Consider the following 18427-nt stretch of genomic DNA (forward strand, 5'->3'; position numbering starts at 1 on the left):
TATTCTTGTTGCTTTTGGTGAATAAAGGAAAGCTATCGTCATGGAAATGTATTTATGTTACCTGAGTGTAGTGTTGTATTTCTTAGGACACAGTATTCCATGTTTTGCATTCTAATTAAACACCTAATTATAACTTTTATGTACATGTAATATAAGAGAAAAACGGATGGGGAAGATATGTTCGTGAATACAAATGCAGTACACTTTTTCAAACATATTGATGGATGGGGCCCTATTAAACTATTCAAAATACTAAAATCTTTAGCCTTTTAATAGTTACAAAGCGATTTTTTGATTATCAGTTATTAAATATTTGTAATATAAATATGTGATGATAATGACGTTCTGCAACTACAATTGTGTCCAAAGGATTTTTTGGGGAAGGGGGTGTTTAGGGCTAGGTTTTGTATTTTCCATTTGGAAAAAAGAAATACAAAAATTAAAACTTTTTGAAAAAAATTTGAAAAATTAATTTTTTAGGAAAAAAAAATCAATAATTCAATTTCAAATATTAAAAAGTTTGAATTTTTTTCAAAGTTATTCTAAAAAAATTAACTTTTTATTAAAAAAAAATCAAAAATCCAAAATTATTCTCAAAAAATTTAATTTTTCGTAAAATTTTTTCAAAAATCCAAAGTTATTCTCAACAAATTAATTTTTATTTGAAAAAAGTTTCAGATATAAACTTTTTTGAAAAAAAATCAAAAATCCAAGATATTCTAAAAAATTAATTCGAAAAAAAAAATTTCGGAAATCCAAAGTATTCTCAAAAAATTAATTTCAAAAATAGATTAAAAAAAAAAATTGAAAAATTAAATTTTTTGTAATAAATTTCAAAAATCCATACTTTTTCATAGAAAATTAAATTTTTTGGAAAAAAAATTGGAAAAATTCTATTAAATTTTTGAAAAAAAAAATCAAATATTAAATTTTAAAAAAAAATCAAATTTTAAATTTTATACTATAAAGAAAAAATTCCTTAATTTGGGGGGCCCCTGTGGACGTTCTTTTACTAACATATAAATTTACCATGTACTTTTTTGTCAACTGTTGATTTTTCTACTTCCTTGACAACTTGAAAAAAGTTTCATTTAAAAATATTTATTGGTGTAAATAGGACATGAGCTAGCTATTAAAAAAATGTCTGCAAGTTGGTGGGAGAGTCACTAGCTAAGAGCACAGTATAAATGTTTATAGCACGTTCTCTGTGAATAATATACTTATATTTTATATTATATAATATGATTATTATAGTGTTGTGTTGGTCCTATTTAGGACCGAGGACGCGGTCCAATCCAGTCCGGTACCATCCAGTCAAGTCCCACTTGTCAGTCCTTAAAGATGGTAAAATTGATCCCTCGGGATGTCAATGAGGGTGTTTTTCCTCCTTTTAATTATTCTGTTAAATGATAGAACATATTATATAACCAAGTAACAACAACATAATATGGTCGTATTATATTGTACTAGCTAAGTATTACCCGGCGTTGCTCTGGTAATGGAGGGAGAGAGAAATCACATTAAAAATGGTCAAATTAATCGAGAAAATATTCAGAAAATACTTCTATATACTAATATGTAATTATCAAGATTAATAGAAATACAAGTTTAGACCATTCTGTAATCGGGCGTGCTAGAATTTTCAATTTGATGAATCGTACCGACTGCTGGGCAAGACAAGCAGATTTTGACAAAACACACAACCCCTCCCTTCCTATGACTTCAATATTAAAAGCGTAGTGGAAGTCAAATTTGTGTTATGGTATAACCTTGTATTTCTATTATTAATCTTGATAATTATAATATACAACGTCTCATCATAGCAACTCCCATACTCTTAGTTATTATGAATATCATACAAAATAATGCACAATAAACTTCAAATAACATACGCATCTAAAAAATTGTCAAGATGAGAAGTTCATTTTCTATTTACTTCAAAAAATTCCCCAATCAAAATTTTTGAAGTAAATTGCAAAAACCTTTTTTTTTCACTAATTTTGAAAAAAAATAGTTAATAGCATTTTTTGGAATTGTAAAAGAAATACAAATATGCCAATATTTTTTTTGCACTTGCAAAAACAAAAAGTTGTGAAAAATAATGTTGTCGAAGAAATAACCCTGGATAACTTGTTCATTTTTGTAAATATTGCAAAAATTTTACAAATTTTTCATAAAAAGCAAATATTAAACATTTGTATTACATTTAACCACTTCTTTTTTTTTTACTTCTTTTAAGATATTAAGACCAAATTCAAAATTATGATTTGGCATAAAATCACATAAGTATTGCTAAAAACACATTTAAAAAAAGATACATGGAATCTCAATTTAGCATGAAAGTAATGTGCTCCAAGATTATGTTTATGTCTTTAAAATGAATGGATATAAATTATCTGATAATAATTAGCTAACGCTTCGTTGGTGTACATATATGTTGGGATTTAAGAAAGAGCATATGTAATGTAAGCACACCTTACATGTTTTATCTTCCAATTACGATATTACAAAGTGGAAGAATATTTATTCATGAATAATATAGGTAGGCACCAAGGTTAATAGAAATAAAAGGTTAGACCATCATGTAATCGGGCATGCTAGAATTTTCAATCAGATGTATTGTACCAACTGCTGGGCAAGACAGGCAGATTTTGACAAAACACGGAACCACTCATAGTCTATGACGTCACTATTGCTAGAATTTTCAATTTAATGTATCGTACCTACTACCGGGCAAGAAAAACAGATTTTGAGAAAACACGCAACCACTCCATACAATATGACATCAATATTAAAAAGCGTGGTGGAAGTCAAATATTAGTCGTACGCGCGTTATGGTATATCCCAAGATCAATAGAAATATAAGGTTATACCATATATCGGTACGATACATCCAATTGAAAATTCTAGCAAGCCCGGTTACATGATTGTTTAACCTTGTATTTCTATTAACCTTGGGTAGATACCTGATATTAGATCGGTCTAAAAAAACTAAAAGAAACCCTATCTGGATGTAATGGAGACTAAAGCGAAGCCCTAGATCGTCATGTTTGCCAATTGGAGGCCTTACATGTGGCAGTAGGACTCGGCTCTCAGTCACACCTATAAAAAAAAAGGTCTCAAATGGCTTTAACACAATTTTGACGACTTATCTCGACGGAATTTTTGCCTAAAAACTCACCGAATCTGAATCCGATTGTTTTTTTTTTGTGTGGAGTTCCGTCGAACGATAAAACCCACTGAGCCCCCTGCAACACCAAAGACGAACTAATAAGTCGGATCAAGAAGGAATTAGAGGATTTTCCAAGGTACCAAGTTGAGAAGCCCTGCTAGCACTTTTGGTCTCGTATAGAGACTGTAATCTAGGCAGGAGGGGATTTTATAGAATAAAATAAGTTGGAATCCATTCAGCTTTCAGAATCTAGTTTTACTTTTTTAATCTGATAACTGGTGGGAGAGAAAATTATATTTGAAAACAATTCTTTACGTGGCAGAGGTAGCTTGCGTGCCCTGTATAAAGCTGATTGTACAGTTGTCATGTGTCAGTAATAAAGTAATAAAGAAAGAAATCAAAGTAAAATATATATTTTTCAAAACTTTAATGTCAGACAATATGCTACTGTTTAGGAGGACTAGGGAATGTAGGTAAATTGTATTAACGTACATATGTTTATATATCATGTGTGTCTTTATACACTCTATGTATACCTATTAATTATGTAGCTTTTTATAAGTATTGTTATTTTTAGTTTTGCATATACAGCAGTCGAACCTGTATTAAACGGTCAGGCAGGGAAAAATCAAAAAGTGAACGTTTAATGCAATAAAATCCAAAAAATTAAAATTAAAAATTAAAATTGTTTAATCCAAGACTCTGATTTTGTTAATATTCCACATTTGAAAACTAGATATGTACGCTTGTACGATGAGATGCTTAAAACAGTTGGCTGTTTAAGGCAGGGTTGACAGTATGTATATAAACAATTGTAAGGTTAAATCTATAAATTAATAATTATTATTTGATTGCTGGATACAAATTGACAATTCGAGGAGTGTGACTCAGTGTATTCAATCTTTATTACCTTCAAAACGAAGTTCAAAGGAGTCTCTGTCTATGCCTCAGTTTCTTAATTAGTTTCTTTGTCTGTTGGTCACGAGGACCTCGGCAAAAATTACAGATCCATTTTGATCTCACTTTCTAAGAAGATCATATGTGGTCACAGTACGAGGTCATTTAATTTTGAGAGATCAAGGTAGCACAAAACGTTAAAAAAATACATGATCGACAATAACTTTGGAACATATTGAAAGTACAGAGCTCAAATTGGTGCCATTATGTAGTTTTAATAAAGATATTTCATATAGAAAAATTAAAGGTTAATAACGCATAATCGACCATCACTTTTGAGCTGAAATCATGTCTTTATGGCACACAATACATTTTAAAGTATGCATGCAACAATACATATAAACTTTCATTAAATTCAAATTGTAAAACATGTCACATTTTTTACTTTAACTCAGAGAAGAAATTATATTTTATTTAGAAAAAATGGCATAGTCTAACACATTATTACTTATTTTATCACACAACCTTTTACACAAAAATAAACTGAATAAAGGCCCAAAATCAGTTGGTGTTTAGCCAATTATTACCAACTATGGAATTATAACTCAATAATTGTTCAAATCTTAACAAGATCTAATTCTATTGATTAAACCAATGAATGTTCAATACACTGATTAAGAGAAAAGAAGCTAACACATCGACAGTTGACAATAAAATACACAGTATATTTTTGAGTTAGCAAGATATCGCCGTGTGGAGACTTGCACTTTACCGTGTGCTATTTTAAATTCGAAAAAGACACAAATCGACTCGACTTTTATCATTAAACTTCATCAAATGTTTTGAGATTTGGTGTGAAAAAAAAAAATGAATTCTTCGCAAGTGTACATGAGTTATAAGTTAGTAATATATAAATTACACGGTAAAAATATTTGAGTGAACAGTATACTTATTCATACTCAACTCGTTTCGACTCAAGTCGACGCAACACTATTTCCAATAAGAAGTCATTTCATTGTAAAGTAGTTTTTGATATTCCATCTGATTCAAATGGAGGTTCTTCCGACCTTAAAGCAGACTATTACATAATCGTATTTGTGACGTCATTTATATTGTAAAAGACAAATAAATTCATTCAATCCTTGCAAACGTGAACTCTTTCAAAAATGGGGCCCAAACAAGAGTTATTATATAAGTTGGAAATTTAAGGTATCTTCACATAATTTTATAATATATAATATGAAGAGAAAAGAGTCAATCGAATTCCTTACTCATTCCTAATTAATGAAGACTTTCTATAGCCTTAATTCTATAATAAAACTACTGCATCTTTGGATAGTTAATAACTACCTATGTTAATTAAGGTGCTATTGAATAATATTTACATGCTAACAGATGTACATATTATAATAAATAGAAAACAAACCGGAAGAGCAAAAGAATTAATATTTGTATTAGGTTGTATAGAAACGCAGTATAATTAATTGCAAACACACTTACATTGGGGAGATAATATATGAGTTCTTTTACCTTTCAAATAAGGAATTATACATCTACAATATATACCTATGTTTAAGCATGTATACGAGGAACCCAGCATCCCATTATTAACAAAGAAATACCCCGAGAATATAATATGAAAGATCAGCAACATGTTTCGTTATATAACTAAGGAAGTGGTGGTGGTGAGTCCATTGTTTGTATAGGTTGTACTTAAGTAGACACAAATGCACAAATGTATTATTTATTGCGCTCCAACATTATCAGCACTCCTTTTCAAGTCCATGTTTTGATAATAGGTTATATGAATACAATTTCCTTTGTTCACATCTCTATGAAGATTACTGTGGCAATTTTTATACTATGCCTATGTGCATATTAATTGAAGATGAACCAAGTCAACTTGGTTTTTTGATTTTTTTGAATAAATTCCAAATATTAATTTTCTTTTGGAAAAAAATTAAAAAAAAAACTTTAAATATTCAATTTTTGGAAAAAAAAATTGAAAAATTCAATTTTAGATGTTCAATTTTGTGGAATAAAATTCAAAAATCCAGAACTATTCACAAAAAAATGGGACTTTAGGTAAGGTCTAGCAACGAGCGTGTGTAGTGAAAGCTCAGTTCCTTAAATTAAAAAGAAAAGGAGGCACTTATATTTAGGGCTGTAAATCCTAAGCATTTTTTAAACGTACCAGTTTTTTGTTTGTTGGCAATCTGAACAATGTTTTATTTTATTTTCTCAGTTGTTATCATTATATTTTCATTCTTGAGGAGAGAACATCTAAGTATTGAGTAACTACGTGTGTTTCTACTCAAGAAAAACGGAGAGTAACACTGAGGATTTGCTAGGGAGTTATCACTTATCCTCTATATTATGAAAGTAAATTCTTATTATTATAGCAAAGTACGTCTGTTCATCGACGCATAATTAATTAAAAAATATACCGGTTACTACTGCTAGTTATTAATAATACATAACTCTCATTAATTAAAAGAATAATGTAATAACTACATACCAGGAGCGTCCATAGAATTAGTATTATTTTTTTTTTTGAGGGGGGGCTTGGTTAAAATTTTGTAAATTTTTTTCAAAAATATACAAATATTTATAAAAATAAATTTAAATATATTTAATTTTGGAAAAAAAATTAAATATTCCATAGTTATTCACAAAAAGTCACAAAATCACAAAACAACACATATATTTACAAAAATTCAATTACAAATATTTAATTTTTTGAAAATAAAATTCAAAAATCCAGAACTATTCACAAAAAAAAAATTAAATTTTTTAGGGAAACAATTTCTAAAATTAAATTTCAAATATTCAGTTTTTTATTTAAATGCAAAAATTCCGCCATGTGAAGAAGGCTACATCCCTTCCAGCCCACAGCCTGCATACACCTTAGCATACGCATTTGGCTAGATACATATGCCTTGATGAGTATATACTTATCAACAATATTAGAATTATTTTAGTGTGATTGATGATGAGTACCATGACTTGGATAAGAATCGACAGCTATTCACAAAATATACACTTTTTTGAGAAAAAATTTGTAAAATTAAATTTGGAATAGTACATTTTTGGAAAAAAAACTTCAAAAATATATTATAAAATATTAAATTTCCTAGCAAAAAGTAAAAATTTCTTATTTTAGGGAGGACTACAGCCCTTTGGCCTATCACCAGCTGACGCCCCTGCAAATCATATTCAAAACTATGTTCTAGCGTTTTTATTTCCTGAGAAATGATCTTTGCCCAAGATTTTGAGCAAGATTTAAAATAGAATGATCATGCGCTAAAGTGTAAACCTCTGCATGGTATTACCTCACTAACACAAAAATATACTGTATATTTTGATGTCAACCGTCGATTGGTAGCTTCTTTTCCCTTAATCTGTATTATGAACATTCATTGGTTTAATTAGTAGAATTAGCTCTTGTTAAGTTTTGAACAATTATTAAGTTATAATTCCATAGTTGCTAATAAATGGCTGACGATCAACTTATTCGGGACCTTATTTGGTTTATTTTTGGATGAAAGGTTGCGTGATAAAATAAAGGTAAAAACGTGCCCACCTATGGTTATTTTTTCTAAATAAAATATAATTTTTTCCCTGCGTTAAAATCAAAAAGGTGCCATGTTTAACTATTTGAATTTAATGAAATTTTATATGTATTGCATGCATACTTTAACATGTATTGTGTGTCACAAAGACATGATTTCAGCTTTGTATTATCAAAAGTGACGGTCGATTATGCGTTATTACCCTTAAATTTTCCTATATAAAATATCTTTATTAAAACTACATATTGGCACCAATGTGAGCTCTGTACCTCAATATGTTCCAAAGTTATTGTCGATCATGTATTTTTAAGGGTTTGTACTACCTTGATCTCTCAAAACTAAATGGCCTCGTACTGTGACCATATATGATCTTCGTACAAAGATAGATCAAAAAGATTTGTAACTTTTGCCGTTATTCTTGAGGCATAAACAAGAGCTCCATTCAACTTCGTTGGCCGATGCCATGATGGGATCCCGTGTGTAAACAATGAATATTGTGAAATTTGAACATATTTCTTTTTAATCATTAAAAAGAAAGTATACAGTTTAAGCTAGGCCTATATTCTCAATTCTTTATTTCCATCATTATCAATAATAGTAGGCAACGAAAAAAAAAATTAAATTGAGAGTGATTAATGAACCAATTTTTGTTGGAGCTGGAGTTTGAATCATTTTATGTATAATACACTAACCCGGCTCACGGGTTAAAAGTCACTTCGGACATCCCTATAATGATTAAATTCCAATGTTCCCGAAAATTTTCCTTTTATATAAAACTCCGAGTAATCCCGGGAAAACGAGATCCTGAGAGATAACCCGCACTATGTGCCTCTAATATCATTCTATCACGTAAAGCCGTGCAATTCTTTCACACCCATTAGTTTGATCTAAGTTGAAACAATCTATCTCCCTTTGCCAGAAAAAAGGAGTAACATCATTTCAGAATAATAGTATTCCATTGTTAAGGTTCTATCATCTAATAAATAATAATCTATCATCAAATGAAAAATAACTGATCACAGTCCAAAAATACAAGAATGCGCGTATGTTTATAATCACTGGATTCATTCATGGAGACATATACTTAATATATATCCCTTAAATCGGTTTACAATAAAACTTAAGCCCCGTATATGCATGTGGCATTGTCGTAATGACGTGTTTTTGATTGAGTATATATGACTCATCATTAATGGACTGATAAATACTACTCCTGAAAAATTTATATTGGGCCAGCCCCCTCTTTAATTCCTTTCCACCTCCCCAATTATATAACAGATACCGGGCATATATGTTAATTAGTAACCTCATATGTGATACCTTCTCCTTCCGCTCTACAAAAATCTCATCCCTATTATTATATAACTTATACAAAGTGAGGACTCAAAACTTGCAGCAGCTTGACTATGTCACAAAAAAAGTGATTTTTATGTAATCCAGAAAATACTCCTAAAAACTAATATGAGATATGCTTTAATACTATATTAAGCTATATTTTTATTCAATATGTCCTTCTACACAATCAATAGCAGGCTTGACACCACACCGATTAACATATTGGTATCCTTTGACGATGAATGCCGTGTCCATGGTGAACCACCCTGTCAGATTGGTTGCTTGGTGCAAATACCAACTTGGATGATAGGTGGTGCGGCTGGCAATCTTTTCGGAGACACTCAATACAAAAGTCAGCCACATTCTTGCTACGACATTTTTTCATTTAGACACACGGAACAAAAATAAAACTTGTTTATTATTGTTTCAGCTATCGTTTGGTTGTGTTATGAAACATTCTTATAGGAAATAAGGGGGAGAAAATCGTAATTACACGTTACTGCAAATTTCGGGGCCTCACTTTGTTATTACACTCTTAATTTGGGAAAGAAATTATCATTTGATCATCGTTTTGACATTTAGTTTATAGCTTTTTTTACTGCCTACCTAATAGTGAGTCAATTAGAAGAAGAAGAAGAATATTTTTATTTGTGGGATTATCATTATGCTTAATGGGAGTCAATTTGCTTTAAATATGTAATTATAAGCAAACTTATTGGTAAGTATGAGAAATAATTTATTAAATGAGATATATTATGGCAAAAACTAAATTGGGTAGCAATTTTGTAGCAGCCTTCGTTAAAAGTAAATTTTTATAGTCTCATTTAATTAATTATGAAAAGAAATTGATAACCCCAATAACTAAAGATGTTTGACTAATTTATATTTATTTATTTATTATACTAATTAATTAGTACTGATTAGCTTCGTGTCAGCTAATTAAAAACTTTTATCTTTTTTTTTTATCAAAAGTTTTTGAAAGTATTGAATAACTTATTTCTTATCAGATCTTCATGTACATTTTAATCACCTATCATATATAATTGTTAAATAGTTAGAATCCACCCCGTGTTAACATAACTGAGCATATTTGAAGTCAATTGATTTGATTGTTGTTTTCAATATATGTAGTTATTAAATATATAAACATATCATCATCGGGTTCAAACATTGATGAATTAAGCCAAAAAAGTAAATTACATATAGAGAGTGTTGGATCGGCCTAAAAAAACTGAAAGGAATGCAGTCATACAGGTGTGTCAGTCATAGGATGGATCCTTTTTGGTCTTTTATGGTATCTTTTTACGGTAACAGACCTTCCCCCAAATTAACGAATTTTTGCCCAATAAATTTTATATATGAAGTTTTTTTCCAAAGAAACTAATTTCCTGTGAACAGCTATGAATTTTGATTTTTTTTTCCTAAAAAATTATTATTTTAAATATAATTTTTGAAATGTTTTTCCAAAAAAATCAAATTTTTTATGAACAACTGTGAATTTTTGAAATTTTTTTCCAAAAAATTTAATGTATGAAATGTCATTTTTCTATCTTTTTTCTTAAAACGAATATACGAAGTAATAAGTTATCCTATACATCTCCTCCGTTTCCAAATGGACAGGAATATAATTTCTTGTTAATCTCTTGTCGATATATGTAGATATTGTTCATCTTATTATTTCTATAAATACGTTTTGGCTATCACATACAAATACAGCTGTATAGCTCCACTTTTAATATTATATACTACGCAATATTATAATAAAAATATCGAATAAAATACTATGTAGTATTATAATATTAATAGGACTAAGAAGAATCCGGAGGTACTTAAAAGATAAACAGAAGTTGGTGGTGAATGACTTATTTGGCTGACTACCATATGATTTCGAGCACGTTTACTGTTCCTTTTTAAAGGAAAGGTTGGGCGATGAAATACAGAAACAAGGTGATTAGGGATAGATAGTGTATACAAATTACATACAATTGAATTATTGATGCAGGGTTTGACTTTTAGGTCGTTAGTAAATCGTGAATTGGTTTATGTATTTCAAAGTTATTCTACCCGCATTTATTACAAAAATCCCTTTGTTTCTTACTTAGTTGTGAAGTTTTTGTAAGTCTTATAATGTCATATTTTTAAGGAGGAGTTATTCAAAAAGTATATAACGGCGATATCAGGCATTTTATTGTTACAAATCGTTACAAAATTATTATAATCTATATATAAATCTTTTTTTTCATGTGGGGGGGACATAATCCATAAGTGTTATGTAACATATTTAAGAAATAAATTTGAAAAAAATACTACTCCGTATTTGTATCTCAAACAAGTGTGCCTCATGAAATGTTGCCTTAAAGCCACTTTGCCAATTTTAATTAAAATCCGATTTTTTAGTAAATCGATTTTTATGAAGAAAATTTTAACAGAAGTGATACAAAATATGATTGTTAATTAATGGATTTTACAAGTGTTATTCACACATTCACAACACTAGATACAGAGCTTCGGAGTCGGAGTCGTACTTGCCCGTAGTGGGGGCTTTATCCCAGACAGCCAGTCGGACTCGCTAGCTTTTGGGCAACTCTTGAGTTGGAGTCCGGGTAAACCTGTGTGGTCTGCAAGCAACCTCGAAGAAAACAACTACACAATCATGGCTGTTGCGACAAATCTATTATTTTAGTTTAATTTTACATTATATACCTACATTAGCAGAACTACAGGTCTATTCTTGTTCATTTCAGTTCTTCTGCCAAACAACGGAAGAGTATAAAGTACTGTTCATAATCCAGTGCACACCAATAAAAATGTATTCCCTGTGAAGAGTGATTAACTCAATGCCTCAGAGTCACTCAGCAAGGACGTCAACTGTGCGAATCAATCCCTAATCACGAAAGCATGATCCAATTTGGAAAAATATTTTTACACAGTACCTTCAAAATCTGGTCAAGATTGCAGAGTCAGGTGCAAAGACTGCCAGCTGGAGGTGCAAGCTCTTGTGGCAAGATCAAAGTACCACAGAACTGTCAGCAGAAACAAGAAGAAGCGGCAGCCACAGAGGAGGAGCTTGATGATCCAGGTAAGGAAGTAAGTATCTGATAAACAAGTTCTGTACTGTACGTATTATGATTGTTTAAGTTTTTAAAGACATCAAAAGCAAAGGAAAATCTTGATCCAACATTTATATTTTTTGTTTGTTATTGCTGTTAGGTCGTTAATTTATTCTTTATTTTTTCAGGAACTATAGCCACAGCATTAGCCTCTACATCTATAGAGGCCCCTGCACTATTGAGAAGATGAGAGTGAGCCACCGCTTCTACTGCCCAATCTGGACATGTCAAACAACCGGCAACAACATCTCTGGACATATTATTCATCAAAACTTCACCCTCCCAAAAGGCCAGTCTAGATGAAGAAGTTGCAAGAATGATATTTGCAACAAATTCTTCATTTCGTCTTGTGCAGCATTCTCAGTTTCGCAAGATGCTCAAGACACTTAGACTAGGTTACACTCCACCATCGAGTCAACCAATTGTTGCTGAATATTTGCCTATGATTTATGAGATGGAATATGAAAAGTGTTCAAATCACTGCAAAAATAAAACTGCCTGTCTTGCATTAGATAGGTGGTCTAACATTCAAAATGGACCCTTTATTTGTGTTACTTTAACAACATCAACTAGCCAAATTGTTCTAATTGCCACTGTAGACACATCAGGCCATCTTCGCACTGTTGCGTACTTCTACAACTTGCTCTTTGTTGCTGATCTAATGAAACTTTATGAGCATTATTATTTTTCTCCTCCAAAACATTTGTTCAAATTGTTGATTTTCCGTTTCTTTTTTTTTAACATGCCCACTCTACACTGGATTTTTATCTTTTGGTATAAGTAAAGAGGGGATGTGTGTGAAGAAACACTGAAGTATAACGATTACAAACGGAAAAACGGTTTAGGTGTGTCTTCTTTTTTTTTATATTAATTATTGAATAAGTCGTGGTCTATTGAAGAAGAATTCTCTCCAATCTTTGGTGTAAATTGATTTAAAAATGTATAATAAAATAAAGATAAATATAATATTTTCCCTGTACTAATCTATTTACTCCTCTCTATTATGCAAATTTGTACAGTTTAAAATTAATTTTTTTTACAATGCTCCGATTAACAATGTTCTAAAACACATATTTGGCTGTCGATTGCTTAGAAAAATATTATTCTAGTTGCCACCATGAGCACAGAGTACGAGAAGGAGATTGAGAATGCATTGCGCCTGAACCACCTAAAGGGAACCTGTGGAGTAATTGTGATCTTTATTGATGAGAAGACTTTTACGGTTGACCTCGTCTTCCACAGGCAGAATGATCGAATAGGGACATTTGTAGATGTAGCAGAGGAGTACCCATAGATCTCCATCACCAAGCACTCTCCTTCAGTGATGATGTTGGGCTTTGTTGCATTCATCAGGCAGGCCATGAATCCTATGAGGTTCCTTTTAGGATGCAGCCGATGAGTGGATGAGTACGTCAAAATTATGGACACCAAAGTTCACCCATGGATCTAATCTATCGTTTGCAATTCTTCCCGGATTTTCTATCAAGATTGAGCACCTGTCCACACATCACAACGAAATGCACTTCTGGACAGATCACTTCTAGCCACTGCAGAGCCCAGAACTCAACCCCCTAGACTATTCCATTTTGACGCACGTTGATTCCAAGGGCTGCAGGATACGCCACAACACTACCCACCCTCTGAAGACCAAAGTCAACAAGACCTGGGCCTTCATGTGCGCCAAGTACATCCAGAGGTTCTGCAGCAGCTTCCACCACCACCTGGAGCTGAACATCCATTCTGAGGGTTGATAAATTGACTATAACATGTTCTTTGGGTTTCAATTAATAGTTTATAAACTTGTTTCTTCATTCACCCAGGATCCTGCCATGGACATCAATACTTTGTGTTTTAAATGGGTAAATAATAACGCTTGGCCCAATATTCCTCCCTCCCGCCTGCTCCTCGGGCTCTTACAAAAAAAAACATCTTTAGGTATATGAGGCATTATAGTATTACAATTACTCCATCTGACATAGGAATTTTCTTTGAAGTCCATATACTTATTTCTGAGCGTTTTATCTATTGAGCTACGTTCTTCCATAGTTTTTTTTAAAGGAAAGTGGAGTTATTTTGTAAAAATATTTAATTAATTATTTTTTTTAAATATTATGAAAAAAATATCTTTCAATCTATCAATAGTGTATGGAGCCGGGAGGAGGTCATGTTAAATGTTATCCAACTAGAAGGGAATTGTGACATGAAGGTTTGCTTCCGAGAAAAAAACAATCTTGAATTTTGAAAAGAGAACATATTTTTTGGAAACTAACATTGAATTGAAAGTGAATATTTATTATAATTTTATATTAAAAGTAATATTAAATTATAACTAAAAGCATTCTTTTAGTAAAGGTAAGATTGCATTTTAAGAAAAGGCCTCTTATCTTAGAAAAATAAGATTGACTTAGAGATATGTTCCTAAATATCATGTTGAACTAATATTAAAACTTAAAAATCCTGTTATTCCTTAGTTGAACCGATTTACGGATTTGAGTCATCTTCAGGGCCCATCTTCATTTGTCAATTATTAAAAAAATTAATAGAGGTCGTTTATAAAGTTGAGAGTGGAGAGTTCAGTCATTTCTGTGACAAGTTGTAACATAAATTATAGAGACATAAGTTTATATTTAAAAAAGTTAGTTACGATAAAAAAAACTAATTTAGAAAGTAATTTAATTATGGAACACATTGAATTATGAGTTCAATGATTTATGGGTAATCACAAAAATAAACTTAATTAAATACATTGAATTTTGACATTCGATCATTATAGTGTAGATTGTGGAACAATTGAATAAGTTGTGATTTTTATAGTAGATAAATTAGATGAAATATTGCATGTTGCGTTATCAAAATTAAATAAATACAGGTTCCACGATCTCTAATTTTTGGAAGGGGCCTGGTTTTGGAATTTTTTGAAAAAAAAATTCCAAAATAAAAGTTTCAAATATTAAATTGTTTCAAATAAAATTTAAAATATTAAATTTTTTCAAATATTTTTTTAAAAAGTCCATATTTATTCTGAAAAAATTATTTTTTTTTGGAAACAAAGTTATAATATAATATTTTTTGATAAAAAATAGAAATATAACATTTTTGAAAGAAAAAAAAAATAAATCACTTATTTAGGAATGAAATTTCAACTTATTCACAGAAAATTAATTTTTTGTGAAAAAAATTTGAAAATTTTAACTTAAATTTTCTAGTAAAATGCAAAAGTTTGTTAATTAAGGGGGGGGGGCAAAAACCTCTCCAGCCAACCTTCTGCGGACGCTCCGGATAGTTATCATCAAGTATATTTATTTAGTATAAAAATATTTTTGGGAAAGTCTACTAGAAACAAAGAAATTCGACTAATCATTACTTAAAATAGTTCGAGTTTTAATTGTTCAAATAACATCTTATTTTCGGAAAAAAATATATGAAGTGAGTTCTTTTTTATTATCTGAACATTGTTGATTTTTTAAAATAGCGTTTTTTCGGGTTTGAATTACCCGAATCAAACACTTCTAATAACTGATATATATGTACAAACTACAAATATATTTTTTTGTACCTGTAGAAAGTTAAAAATGATTTAACGGGTCTTATATTTCGTGATTACTAATATCCATTTATATAATATGAAGAACCTTTAATGCAATTCTAAGTACTTGTAAAATAGAAAGGTTGAGCAATATCTAGATAAGGTACACTAAACTAAAGTGTATCTAAATTTGTACCAATTGTGATTGTATATTTATAAAAATTATGACTCAATGAAGTAGTTGATAAAAGTTAAAGTAATATAAACATTGCAAGTTACATTAAAAAGATTAAACCTAAGCTATATGATTCAGGATCGTTAATGAGTTCTTATCTTTTTGAATGCCAATAGACTTGTATCAACGTATCTTTGGCTTGAAAAATATTATATGTATACATCTATAGTTAAACATGACGTAATTTTCTTATCAGTGTTATTGTCAAATTTAAATATCAAAATCTTGTCCCCTTCACAGACGGATCATAAAATTTAAACATAATAATAATTATTTAAAACTCCTACGCCTCAAGTTTTCAACAAATTGGATTTAAAATAGCAGGATTTTTGTCCCTATTAAATTAAACTTTAAAATAAATATTTAATCCAGGGCAGAGCCGGTTTTACTTAGAACGGAGCAAGGGGAAAGGGTAAATGTTTGAGTACCTTTTCTTTTTTTAAATTTGAGTTTCTTCGTTGTTTTTTTTTATTTATGAAATACATTTCAAATCTTTTTAAAAAAATAATTTCTTATTAATAAAAATGCCGGATCTTTTTTTTTATAAACCATTTGTTGATATTTTTTTAATAACGTGTTTTTGTTTTGTGAAAATATCTTATTTTTTTCAAAGGACCTGTTTTTTATAAAAATTATTTCTTATCTTTTTCCAAATGACTTTTTTTAAAAGAAAAATCCATATACTAATGTAAATAGTTTCTTATTTAAAAAAAAAAAAAAACCCCAGGCGGAGTCCTTATTTGTTGTAATTATGGAATTGTAGTGACATAGAATAATCACACAAAATATTTATTCCCACATGAGGGGAATATTAATTGAATTATTCCTTGAAAGAAAGAAAGAGAGCAAAAAGTGTCAACCTCATTTATTAATCCATTACTTCAAGAGGGAAATAAAGAAAAACTAAGTAAGCTCCATTCTTGATTATTGCATGTGTTTAGAGTTCCATTTTTACCAATTTCCTCGCCTTAAACCAACCCTGGTTCAGGTTTATATACAAAAACTGAAGATCTTAAACATTCAACTCTGTTTTAGTGGCCAAAATTATTAATAACCTTAAAGGTAATAGGTTTGTCCTCATTGGAAAGAAGACAAAATGGATCACTGAATCCAAGATTGAAGAAACAATACATGACTAGTCAAGACTAGTTTCGGTTCTCACGCACTGTATATAGTATGTACCATGTACTCATGGCTAATGATCTCAAAACTCCATTTTTGGCAATCACGTACATATGTTTACTTGTGGAAAACAAGTTTAATTTGTTTTTACACTACTTATAACTGCGAGAGAAGTGAGCTGAACAAAGAGAAAAAGATAATGATATTAAATATAAATAGGGAATTTTTAACATCCGGCACGACTTGTCTGCAGATGCACGGCGCTAGTATCGCGGAAAAACTCAGTAGGATTTTAAACTATAATCATGACTGAAAAATTTATGAAATGGGAAAAATCCAAACTCCAAGCAAAGTTTATAGCTAGAGAAATTAGAATTTCTCTTAGTGTTTAAAATCTGACATTCTGCCAGATTTTGATGGGATAGAGGGCGCTGTAGTAGCTATTCTTGTGCATTAAACAGTGTCTTATATTGACTGTTTGATAACTGATGAGTGATGCACAAACATTCTGGCTTTTACATGTTAAATTAGCATATTATGGTATTCTATTTCACAACCACTGTTACAATTTGAATGACAAATGAAGACGACTTACCTCTTTGGACGGAAAGAAAAGGAAACTGTTGGTAGTAAGTTTTAAAGAAGATAGGCAACTATGCACTTATAAGTAGATGGAAGGCTTTAATTATTCTTTCAGTTAGTGTCAATAAGTGTATATTGTATATCTTATCACTTTTTACGCTTGACGATACTAACTAATGAAATGAATTTATAGTTATCCATATGTCTTCTTGCAGTCCTTATCTTTAACATGACTCGACAAAAGGGATCAATTCAGTGATGTATCGTAGTCTAAAAGTAGAAATATATAATTAGATTCATAATTACATATACAAAGACCAAATAGTACTCATTAAGACACAAAATAATCCTAATATTATGTTTGTATAAAGCTGGATAATGTAAATAATCCTTTCAACAATTGTGATTTGACACAAAGTCATATCTTTTTAGGTAGAGTAAGCTATCATATATATATGAGACTTTATTTAATTATGTGATTCATAAGGGAGACCATCACTAATGGAAATACTTAATGAGTTACTCATGGGATGAATAGTATATGCAGTTTTATGAGTGTAGAAATGGGCTTCATGAAGAGGAAAGATATGTTTAGTTATACTATTTCTTTTTTTCTCACCGTAGGCTCAAGAAGTGACTATGAATTGTGATGAAAACCACCCAAATGGATTTGACTTAGACCCACGTCATCATCATTATTATCATTGTAGGAGGGTATGTTATTATTACTGACAATGAGTATAATTCCATTTTGACAACATTTTATTGACTATACGATAAATAAAGAATGAATCACTGACGTACGTTAGATAAATATCAGTTTTGATGTCTGTCCATATTTAAGAACTTCTTATAATAGATGGATTGAATAACACA

The 18427-nt window shown here is 30.3% G+C and overlaps 1 protein-coding gene and 1 long non-coding RNA gene across 2 annotated transcripts in view; one reads left to right on the forward strand and one right to left on the reverse strand.

Moving 5' to 3' along the window:
- Positions 1-17722, reverse strand: part of LOC121122291 (sodium- and chloride-dependent GABA transporter 1) — a 26619-nt gene extending 8897 nt beyond the window's left edge. The window contains exon 1 of the mRNA XM_040717283.2: positions 17565-17722. The gene's annotated coding sequence lies outside the window, so the exon portion shown is untranslated. The remainder of the gene's footprint in view (positions 1-17564) is intronic.
- Positions 11285-13065, forward strand: LOC139906037 (uncharacterized). The gene is made up of 2 exons (XR_011781233.1): positions 11285-12063; positions 12215-13065. It is a non-coding gene; the product is annotated as an uncharacterized lncRNA (long non-coding RNA).
- Positions 17723-18427: the final 705 nt, after the last annotated feature.

The sequence above is a fragment of the Lepeophtheirus salmonis genome, chromosome 7 (genome assembly GCF_016086655.4).
Source record: "Lepeophtheirus salmonis chromosome 7, UVic_Lsal_1.4, whole genome shotgun sequence".
NCBI lineage: Eukaryota > Metazoa > Arthropoda > Copepoda > Siphonostomatoida > Caligidae > Lepeophtheirus > Lepeophtheirus salmonis.